We start from the raw sequence: 12,256 nt of genomic DNA, 5'->3' as shown, positions 1-12,256 counted from the left end.
TTTAGTTTACTAAATTGCAATTTTAAATTTCCCGCGAAGTGTCGTGTTGAAAACGTGGCCGTATGATGACGCGTATGATGACGCGTGCGTTTGGAGGTTTCGGGTTGTAGCAGACATTATTTTCCAGCCCGATCCAAGCTATAAGTAGTCTGCTCTAATCGCATAATTACACAGTATTCTGGACATCTGTGTTGCTGAATCTTTTGCAATTTGTTCAATTAATAATGGAGAATTCAAAGTAGAAAGATGGAGGTGGGAAGCTTTTAGCCTTTAGCCACACAAACACAGCCGGTGTTTCCTTGTTTAAAATTCCCGAAGGTGAAGCTTTACTATGGAACAGAGCGGTCAAGCGAACATGGATCCTGATCACATGTAAACTGGCAGGTTTCGGTGAGAAAATTGTGGTAATAAGTTGGCTCTTACCGTAGTTATGAACGGAGCCTGCGTCCTCCTGCAGAGACACTGGCGGTCTCCACACCCTTGGCCACACCCCTCCGACTTTCAGGTACTATACAATTTCCCTAAAACACTAGTAACACAATAGGCAGATAAGGAATTTTCCAGAATTATCCTAGTAAATGTGTCTAATAACATCTGAATCGCTCCCACTGCAATCGCCTATTTTTTTCTTATTTTTTCTAGTCCTTCACTCTCAATATCCTCATCCACGAATCGTTCATCCTCGCTCAAATTAAAGGGGAAATTGTCGCTTTCTCGGTCCGAATCGCTCTAGCTGCTGGTGGCTATGATTGTAAACAATGTGAGGATGTGAGGAGCCCTACAACTCGTGACGTCACCCGCACATCGTCTGCTACTTCCGGTACAGGCAAAGCTTTTTTATTAGCGACCAAAAGTTGCGAACTTTATCGTCGATGTTCTCTACTAAATCCTTTCAGCAAAAATATGGCAATATCGCAAAATGATCAAGTATGACACATAGAATGGACCTGCTATCCCCGTTTAAATAAGAAAATCTAATTTCAGTAGGCCTTTAACTTCAACATTAGAGAGCATAAGTCCATTTCAGATGGTTAATAATAAGTAGGTTAGTGTTTTTTGTACTTACCATTGTTCGTTCTTTGAGTAATTTCACTTGATCAAGCTTTTCCTAACGTTTCTCACAACAAAATAATAAAAGTATGTATGATTTGTGCTGATATTGCATTGAATCAATGTTGGTATCATCCAATACTCAAGGCCCCTGTATTGGTACTGTGTCAGAAGTGGAAAAAGTTGTATCCAAGGAATTTTGTGCTGCTCCAAATGTTTAATTTGCAAGTATTTTGACAAGTGCCCTGTAAAGACATAAGGTCATTGAGTTCAGCGTGGTGTGATTAGACGACAAGTCTCACAATCAAGCACAGTCATGTTTTCCAAAGCTCCAGCATGCTTGGGGGTCAAAGCTCAGGTCACTTTTGTTGCTATTTTATGCACACAAGCAGGTCTGACAACCTGCCAAAAGATACTCAGTACTGAGTTCACGGAGGGAATGAATGAGGAGTATTCACGCCCTAAGGCTACTCCGTTTTGGCTACTTGAGCTCCTATAAATCTTTTCAGCAAGTCATGCGCTTTAACAATATCGTTTACCCAAGTGTGCACGGGACTATCTAACAGATGAATATTTCCATCAATCACATGCAACGAAGGCTGTGTAAGCAAGAATGGGGACAAAAGACGACGGACGTTCAAGGTAAAATACAAACATGAGAAATCCGAGATGACTGTGTTTACTTGGGGGCGAAAAACAAGACCCTCTCTTATGAGACTCCCATGCTTAAAAGATGAATGAACTGCTCTTTCTACACGTCCTCAGAGATATAGGCCTTGTGTTTCCAACTCCACCCCATGAATGGAAGCCTCTCTGTACTATAGTCTGGACTGAAAACCAGCACTAATAAGGGGAGTACTGTTCCGGTTAGTTGTGCACAAAGGCCACCTATGCCTGGGAGGCCCCTGATGAGTTGAAGGCAAGAGTGGAGTGGGAATATGTGATGACTAAGAGGCTGTGAACGACACTGTACTCCACTGTGTGATTAATGAATGCAGCATCATCACAGACTGGCCTTCACCCTACACACTGAGATCGTCACCCCCACCATCTTCTTTTCTCTCACTGTGTGGAGCGGTTACCATTCATCTAAAAAAGGGGAGATGCATAATCAACTGCCATTTAGGTATCGTTTTTTTCAGTCCGAGAGCCCGCAGACTGTGGCTATCGATCTGAAGCTTTATGCCTCGCATGCGAGTTCAGGGTATATTTGCAGCTGCTCTTACTGGAAATGAATCCCTGGTGTGATCCGGATCCAGTTGATCCAATTAAACGCTGTGAATAATTGATCCGACGGTGAAACCCAAGCCGGTCACATTGGCGTGATGACATCATCGTTTAGGGCTGAAAATGGACTCCTGTTTGGCTGTATTGCCTCAGGGTTGTTTGCTCTCACAGTTGCCCCATTGTATCTGATTACAACCTGTGAAGGAGAAAAAGCAGAGCATGAGGGCAGAAGGGGGCGGGGTCGCTGGTGTTATCGTGCTCAGCGAGACTGTACAAAGACGACCGACTAACTGATAGCGCTCATGAGATTGTCCCGTGTTGTGCTTACAGAGAGCAATAACATAATAATTGAATCTGGTCAAAGTTACTTGATTTAAGGAAGGAAAACAATCTCCAATTCCACCCTCACGCGTCTTATTTGCCTCTCCTGCGGGGTTAAGAGACCAGTGCTACGTCGTGTGGTACAAAGGCAATTCTTCATGTGAACCAGATGGAGTCCGTGTGGGTCGATTATCTCTGCGGCCATGAAATAAGGTGCAAATAGGAGCCATCTTTGACCCAGGCCTTGGAAAAGGCTCAGACTGTAATATCTAATGAAAGCCCTCCACAGAGGTCTATTCCCGCCACTCACCACCTTTTCATCCTGATACGCACCGCGAATGAGAACAAGAGGCTGTTGAACATCAAACATCTTGTGCGAATTAGAGTCGAACCCTTGGGCAGTGATAGGGGGGAGGGTGCGCTCTGTCCGTGTCTCCTTGCTTTCTCACGAGGGGAGGAAATGGTGTGGGGTCCTTTGCCTTGTGTTGCAAACATTTTGCTGGGTTGGCGCTCCTGGATCTAGTCACGACAAACTCAGTGGGTCTGATGAAATCAGTGCTGTTCACCACGTGGCCCAACAGTCAGCATGTGTCACTGTGCAATCACTCGTTTCGTAAGTGGTGTCGTGGCTCTTGTGCCTGGGGAACATCTTTGAACTCGTCACTCGAGTGTGATTCTGCGCGTACACATGCAGCTTTGCTTCAAACGCTTTCTCTCCGGACATGATGCATGTTCCGGTATGTTCATCCTAATTTGTGTTTTAGTTGGGAGGCGATAGACACTAATCTGGGCTGCAAATACATACTTTGGGGCATAAAGAATTGTTAAAGGGGAACATTATCACAATTTCAAAAGGGTTAAAAACAATAAAAATCAGTTCCCAGTGGCTTAGTTTTTTTTTCGAAGTTTTTTTTTTAATTTTACACCTCCCGGAATATCCCTAAAAAAAGCTTTGAAGTTCTTGATTTTCGCTATTTGCGATGCGACTGTCCATTTCCCTGTGACGTCATACAGGGCTGCCAATACAAACAACATGGCGGTTACCACAGCAAGATATAGCTACATTAGCTCGGATTCAGACTCGGATTTCACCGGCTTAAGCGATTCAGCAGATTATGCATGTATTGAAACAGATGGTCGGAGTATGGAGGCAGATAGTGAAAACGAAATTGAAGAAGAAACTGAAGCTATTGAGCGAATAGCCATTGACGCTATTCGGCCATAGCCTGGGTGTACCTAATGAAGTGGCCCATAGTATGGCTGCCTTATTAGCATCGCCGGTAAAATGTGCGGACCAAACGATCAGGACTTTCGCATCTTGTGACACTGGAGCAACTTAAATCCGTCGATTGGTAAGTGTTTGTTTCGCATTAAATGTGGCTATCTAGTTTTAAACGTACATACAGCTAGCGTAAATAGCATGTTAGCATTGATTAGCGTAGCATGTTAGCATCGATTAGCTGGCAGTCATGCTGCGACCAAATATGTCTGATTAGCACATAAGTCAACAACATCAACAAAACTCACCTTTGTGATTTAGTTGACTTTATCGTTGCAAATGCATCTGCAGGTTATCCATACATCTCTGTGCCATGTCTGTCTTAGCATCACCGGTAAAATGTGCAGACACTCTGGCACATTCAATTGGGGTCTGGCGGCAGATTTCTTGCCAGTGGTGCAACTTAAATCCCTCCCTGTTAGTGTTGTTACAACCTCCGACAACACACCGACGAGGCATGATGTCTCCAAGGTTCCAAAAAATAGTCGAACAATAGGAAAATAACAGAGCTGAGACCCGGTGTTTGTAATGTGAAAATTAAAATGGCGCGTATATTACCTCGATGACATCACGTTCTGACGTCATCGCTACAAGACCGATAAGCAGAAAGGCGTTTAATTCGACAAAATTCACCCATTTAGAGTTCGGAACTCAGTTAAAAAAATACATGGTCTTTTTTCTGCAACATCAAGGTATATATTGACGCTTGCATAGGTTTGGTGATAATGTTCCCCTTTAAAGGAGTTTCATTAGATGGGCTCTAGCAGCTCCAAAGGGCCACTATCCTACATTTACAACAAAGCCTCTCTAATGCTGACAACGTTGGCGCTTATTTCATAGATCTGAACCTAAAAATGTTCTCTACAGGTAAAATTAAATGTTAAATGGGTTATACCTGTATAGCGCTTGTCTACCTTCAAGTTACTCAAGGCGCTTTGACACTATTTCCACATTCACACATTCATACACATATTCACACACTGATGGCTGGAGCTGCCATGCAAGGCCCTAACCACGACCCATCAGGAGCAAGGGTGAAGCAAGGACACAACGGACGTGACGAGGTTGGTAACAGGTGGGGATTGAACCAGGAACCCTCAGGTTGCGGGCACGGCCACTCTCCCAACCGCACCACGCCGTCCCTGAGTAAAACCTGTGGAAAAAACATACAAAGAACAGAAAAGTTGACCCTCAAAATCGTGAGGTGAAAAAAAGGTAAGCCTGTTTTGATGTATTTTGTGTCCTCTTCTACTGATGTTTTCCTTAAGATGCTTGAAGAAATGCTGATAGAGCATCCTTGGCCTCAGATTCAGACTCGAATCTGTATCGGTAAAATTTCCGATTGGGGGCTACTTGTTGTGTTCTTCAGCTTCTTCGTCGGGTGGATCCGAATGCTAAATCTCGGACTCAGAACTTGAATCATTGCCGTCTTGCAAAGAAGCCATGTTTGTCCAAACTAGTGTAATCTTTCATAACACATCGTATTTCAAAATTATTTTAAATTGTTATTTTGCTTTTAAGGTAACCATGGACCATGGACTATGCAATTAAATGATCAAAACAATATTTTATATGTTTATTTCCACACTGCGTATGCGAGGCAATAGGCTGCAGTTCTATAGACGACCTCACACCGAGAATGGCCGGCATATGGAGTCTTGCGAAGGTGTCATTCTAAGTACGGTTAGTTACCTACCTATCACTCAAAAACCCATTGATATTACAGGAATTGACCGGTAGATTCCTTTTCAGGGGCAAAAAATGCATTCAGAGAACTTGTTTGTGAAATTTTGTTCATCCAGACGCTATGTGTACTTTAAATATATGCTAGAAATGTTTTCAACTTATCTTAGCTCTCTTCCACTACTAAATCTTGTCAATGATCATTCAAGTAAAAGAAACTTCACAAGGCCTTTTGACTTCTCCAAACCACAACTTTAGTAGGTCTATGTATTGTGTCGTTTTTTGGAATGTAAGGATTATGTATCCTAACCGGAGGAAGGCAGCACTGCTGATATGTTTTGTTTTGTGGGGAGCTGGAGATCTACCTAACTGCTCTTCTGCTTTTGCCACTTAGCAGAGTAGCAGACAGATGTTTCCTGAACAAAGCGCAGTTCAATGCTTCATTCTCCAATATTTATCCTATTATGTCAAAGATCCAATTATTCTTTACTGGTTGTTGATAACCATTAACAGGTGTCTAGTTGTCGTTATGCAGTTCTGAGAGGTGGTGGGGCGGAGGTTAGCGACCTTCGACCCCTGGCTGAGCAGAGTGGGCGTGGTCAGAGAGGAGGCTTTGATCATGCCAGCCAAAAGGAGAAGAATGCAGATTGTGCACACAACTTAAGTATTTTATTAAAAGAAACTTACAAATGTCCGTCAAATTTCAAGAAATGTGCAGATTCTAAGAAATTAGAGCATTTCAAAATAATTGCAAACCTCAGTGTATATGATTCACTTATTTTGGTCGCTTTACACACAAGTCATGTTCTTTACATGCTGCTGTCCTTGGAGTTGCAGAAAATTGTCAAATACTCAAACTTTTGAATGAAGATTATGCACAGTCCATATTCTCTGAACGTTTGAACAAAGTCAAAAATTGTGGCTTTTGATGAAATAGGACAAGATCGAAACGTTCCCTGAATATTTGCCTTAGTTTACGATTTGTTGGAGGAATTGGTCTCCATGAAAAATGTACAACCCAGAAGGGATAATTGTTCTAATATCTTATGCAGAAAGTCAACCTGTATACCATGAAATAGAGAATCCAAATTTCAAAATGATGTCTAATATTGTCTGCTGGCAAACGCCTCAGGTTATAATGCATGACCAACACAGAATAAGAACAACTCGATATTTTGCACGAGCATTTTCTGGATAAAAAATATCCCACTTGGATGCAACCGACGAGCCCACCCTGAAACATTTCAGCAGATTGCCAAGGAAACTATTATTTGTGGATTGTGTTTATCGGATAATTACCTGTCAGAAGTTTTTATGTCTCATGTTGACATATGTGTTTCTGGAATGCAGGGGGAAATTGAAATATTTGGAAAAAACTGGGTGAAAAGGCAATGGAATATTTATTAATGAAGTTATCTTATTAATTTGGCCAACCGTTTTGTATGAACAAAAAATGTCCCAAAACCACCAACCGAAAATGTAATCCCACAATTGATGCCAGATGCTGATGCCTTTAATAAAGCAAAAGCCATTTATTTCCGCTAGGTACTAATTACAGTAAGTAAATTACTTCATGACTCCAGGCTTTGCTTTTAAGATAGGACTAATAATAGAATTGATGATTCATTGATTGAAGTTTAATAATTTTGTGCAACTGATTAATTACCACCTGGAAGGAATGGAGTGCATTTACTGGCTGTCCCCAGCAGAGGCGCTGTTAAATCAGTCACAACAATCCATCCATCCATCCATTTCTACCCTTTATCCCATTAAGGGTCACGGGGGGTTGCTGGAGCCTATCTCAGCTGCATTCGGGCGGAAGACGGGGTACACCCTGGACAAGTCGCCACCTCATCGCATGGCCAACACAGATAGACAGACAACATTCACACTCACATTCACACACTAGGGCCAACTTAGTGTTGCCAATCAACCTAACCCCAGGTGCATGTTTTTTGGCGGTGGGAGGAAGCCGGACTACTAATTTGCGGTCTAAAGACAACATGATGACAGTTATGGGATTTACACAAACACTTCTGTCTATTATCAATCAATCAATGTTTATTTATATAGCCCAAAATCACAAATGTCTCAAAGGGCTGCACAAACCACAACGACATCCTCGGTAGGGCCCAAATAAGGGCAAGGAAAAACTCACGCCAGTGGGACGTCGGTGACAGTGACTATGAGAAACCTTGGAGAGGACCGCATATGCAATTGATGTCGAGCGGATCTAAAATGCTATTGTGAGAGTCCAATCCATAGTGGATCTAACTTAACTGTGAGAGTCCAGTTCAAAGTGGATCCAATATAGTAGCGAGAGTCCCGTCCAAAGTGGAGCCAGCAGGAAACCATCCCAAGCTTAGGCGGATCAGCAGCGCAGAGATGTCCCCAACCGATACGCAGGCGAGCGGTCCATCCTGGGTCCCGACTCTGGATAGCCAGTACTTCATCCATGGCCACCGGACCAGACGTCCTCCACAAGGGAGAGGGGGACATAGGAGAAAAAGAAAAGAAACGGCAGATCAACTGGTCTAAAAAGTGGGACTATTTAAAGGCTAGAGTATACAAATTCGTTTTAAGATGAGACTTAAATGCTTCTACTAAATATATATACTATTAATCCAGTACAAATTTTTTCTACACGTCCAATGTATACTGACATCAACGTTGATTTAAGCTGTACAATGCAGAAAAAACAAAGAACAAATGCAATGCTGAAAGGAACACATTTTTATTATTGGAGTTGAGTGCAAAAAAACCCAAAAAAAACAGCCTCAGTCACGTCCGTAGTATACTAAGTGGCAGAAAATAAAGATAAAGTTAATTTGCCCTTAATGTATGCTGAGGGGTTGGCATCAGCAAAAATGGCTTTGCCCACACATTTCTCTGTGAAATGACTCCATGGAGCTTTGACTGGATCCTGTCAGTTAATTAGACCAGGGTGGTGACGGCTCCATCCATCACCCCACGTTTTTCCTCCACCCGCAGACCAAAGCCTACCTGGACGTTATCCTTCCTCCCCACCCCTCGATCCCAACAGCAGAGCCCGCCGACGAGACTTGAGCCGAAGCGAACGAAATCTCTTAAGCGGTAACACTGGCACATCGCGACCTCCCTGGAAAGGTTATGTGGTGTTGCCGTGGCAACACGGGACAGCAGTGGTATGTTAAAAAGGTAGCCCGGAGGAGGCGGGGGTGGGCGTCTCTCAACTGAAACTATGGCAGCGGAATTCTGCTGGTGAGTGAGGATGCACGTAGAATATTAATATTGTGTTTAAATGAAGTTGGAACATCCATGCGTCCATTGCCTTCTCCACTTTGATGCTCTGCACCCATTAGCGTTTGCAAAAGCCCAATATGCAGCGTGACACATGGCGGGTATTTTTAGCCAGGCGCTCATTAGTGCCGAGAGATCATTTGTAATGAAGGACAGGGGCAGAAGGGGGCCAATGTCACTGTGAAAGATGGCGTCAATATACAGACACCTGATAAGAGCGAGGTGAAATGTTGGGCACGGGCCAATCAAAAGGTATTTGGGTAGTGATGCAATAAAATTGTCAAGGTGGATGTCATAGGAATTATTCAGCGCATTATGCATGATTTAAAAGCTTCTTGCCCTGCTCCCAGAATAACAATGTGACTTATGAGCGCTCCATTCAAATACACTATATTGCCAAAAGTATTTGGCCGATGGAATTGTCCAAAATGTGTTAGAAACCCCGCCTTCCGCCCGATTGTAGCTGAGATAGGCGCCAGCGCCCCCCGCGACCCCAAAAGGGAATAAGCGGTAGAAAATGGATGGAAATGGATGGTGTTAGGAACTGATCAAGGAGGTGACCCCCGCATGCAGAGACGGGAGGGAAGTTTGAATTACAAAAAGGGAAAAATGTAATAATTCCAAAAAGTGTAACAAAAGCCGATGGGGCAGAATTGCACACCATGAATTACCAACAAAAACAGGTTCCTCAGTGGTCGGCAGGGGGAAAAGCCAGGTCGCACTGAGCACAGTATAAAGTCCTCTTTACCTCAGGGAGGCTAGGAAACAAATACAAAAGGTGAGGGATCACAGGACAAAGAAGTGACAACATACCAGAACTGACGAGGTGAAGCAGGCGCAGGCACGTGGGAGGTACAGGAGAAAATAACCAGCAAGACCCAGCTGTAAGTGACGAGCTTAAATACTCCTCGTTTGAGATTGGATGCAGGTGTGCCTTAGTGTCCACACTAATGAGCTGAAGAAAACACATCACAATAAAGGAAAAGGCAGGGAAAAGATAAAACACAACAAAATGTTTTGGTATCCTGGAGCATTCAGATTTATTTTCACTTGAACTAAGGGGCCAAGCCCAACTCCTGAAAAACAACCCCACATCATAATTCCTCCGCCACCAAATTTCACACTCGGCACAATGCAGTCCGAAATGTAGCGTTCTCCTGGCAAGCTCCAAACCCAGACTAGTTCATCAGACTGCCAGATGGAAAAGCGCGATTCATCACTTACAGAGAACGTGTCTCCACTGCTCTGCATTGGACTTGGTGATGTATGGCTTAGATGCAGCTGCTCGGCCATGGAAACCCATTCCATGAAGCTCTTTGCGCACTGTACGTGGGATAATTGGAAGGTCACATGAAGTTTGGAGCTCTGTTGCAACTGACTCTGCAGAAAGTCTTTGCACTATGCACTTCAGCAGCCGCCGACCCCTCTCTGTCAGTTAACGTGGCCTACCACTTGGCGGCTGACTTGCTGTTGTTCCCAAACTCTTCACTTCTCCTATGATAAAGTTGACTTTGGAATATTTAGGAGCGAAGAAATTGCACGACTGGATTTGTTGCACAGGTATTATCCTACAACAGTTTTACGCTGGAAATCACTGAAAGCGGCCCATTCTTCACAAATGTTTGTAGAAACAGTCTCCATGTCTAACTGCTTGATTTTATACACCAGGCCAAGTGATTACGACCCCTGATTCTGATCATTTCGATGGGTGACCAAATACTTTTGGCAATATAGTGTATGTTCCTTCTGCTGAGGTCAGACCTGTTGTTCATGCAATAATTCAGACATAATTAGCAATGACATCAGCAGCTATCATTCACAACCATGCATCTAATCAGCTAATGGAGTCTTCAAATGATAAATAACCTGCAGTCAACATGCTCCGTGCTTCCTGCTCTAAGGTCATGCCGAGCTTGCATTGAATTGTGGGAGTGTTATCAGTTTGTTTTTTGTTTTTTCCTTCTGTAATGGAATTCTGATTTAATTTGCCGCAAGAGGGGCAAGTACCAGGTTGGACATAGGAATATAGTGGCTCCGTCTTACAGAAAGTGAGTACACAAACAGAAGGACTGGAGGAAATCTTGCCACTGTGCAGCATGCAAAGGCTGCAATGTTAGCAGGCAGTGTGATACAACAGTGCCCCCCAGAGGTAGAAACTCTGCAGGCCTGCAGGGGAGGGGGTTTGAAACCCTGATTAGTATTCACAGTGGTATCCTTCCAAAGGTCCCACCCACTTGGCTGTCACTGGCAAAACAGGAAAACACAAGTGTACGCTAGAGTTCCACTGTAGCTGCAATTGACGTTTAGTCAGTTTGAAGTGCGAGTCTGAAAAAAACAAATTATGTCATATAAATATTGAAGTCATAAAAAAGTGACGTTGTAAATGTTAATAAAAAACACGTTTTCCAAAAATACTAAGGCTGCTGGGATCAAATTAATGTCTATCAAAAATGCAAAATTGTTCGTTCCACCCTGGAGACAGGCAGACTCAGCGTGGAACCGTTCACTCAACACGGACGTCCTAACGTTGTTCAAGATCACCTTAACGCGGACGTACACCGCACCAGCGTTTTTAAACAAGGACGAGGTGGTAGAAATGTAAAAAAAAAATAACACAATGCATGGGGAAAGTATTCACAGCGCTTCACTTTTTCCACATTTTGTTGTGTTACAGCCTTATTCCAAAATGGAATAAATGTATTTTTGTCCTCAAAAATCTACACACAATACCCCGTAATGAAAATGTGCATAATTTTAAATAAGAATTTTATAATTGTATTTCATATTTAATGATAACAGTGGTAACACTTTAGTATAGGGAACAATTTCACCATTAATAAGTTGCTTATTAACATGCAAATTAGTAACATATTGATTCTTGATTAGTCATTATTAAGTAGTTAATAATGCCTTATTCCGCATGGCCTTATTATACAACCCAAACCCTCTAACCCGGGCCTGGGCAATTATTTTGACTCGAGGGTCACATTTAGAGCCAAAAATGTATCTGGGGGCCGGCATATCTATTTTTAGGAACACTAATACTGTCTATCTGTGTTGGCCCTGCGATGAGGTGGCGACTTGTCTAGGGTGTACCCCGCCTTCCGCCTGATTGTAGCTGAGATAGGCCCCAGAGCCCCCGCGACCCCAAAAAGGAATAAGCGGTAGAAAATGGATTGATGGACTAATACAAAACCTCACAATAATGTCTGATTGAATGCTAAAAACGTTATAACAGACCACCTTAAAAAACGTAATGGAATTTTAAATTTTTCTATGAACGATAAAACACTGAATATTGACAAAATATGAACGTCACAACCCCTTTCGATTGACATATTTTACAATCAAGTGAAACGCAACAAAAATGCAACAAACACTGAAATATGAACGCGAAGGGTACCAAATAAACCCACC

At 43.0% G+C, this 12,256-nt stretch overlaps 1 long non-coding RNA gene across 1 annotated transcript; it reads right to left on the bottom strand.

The window, feature by feature from the left end:
- Positions 1-1,300: 1,300 nt before the first annotated feature.
- Positions 1,301-3,055, bottom strand: LOC133558785 (uncharacterized). The gene is made up of 3 exons (XR_009807995.1): positions 2,932-3,055; positions 2,277-2,473; positions 1,301-2,139 (listed from the first exon to the last, which is right to left on the bottom strand). It is a non-coding gene; the product is annotated as an uncharacterized LOC133558785 (long non-coding RNA).
- Between the last annotated feature and the right edge of the window lie 9,201 nt (positions 3,056-12,256).

This window comes from Nerophis ophidion, linkage group LG09 (assembly GCF_033978795.1).
Source record: "Nerophis ophidion isolate RoL-2023_Sa linkage group LG09, RoL_Noph_v1.0, whole genome shotgun sequence".
NCBI classification, from domain to species: Eukaryota; Metazoa; Chordata; class Actinopteri; order Syngnathiformes; family Syngnathidae; genus Nerophis; species Nerophis ophidion.
Note: the sequence above shows the minus strand (reverse complement) of the source record. Positions and strands in the feature narration are given on the sequence as shown.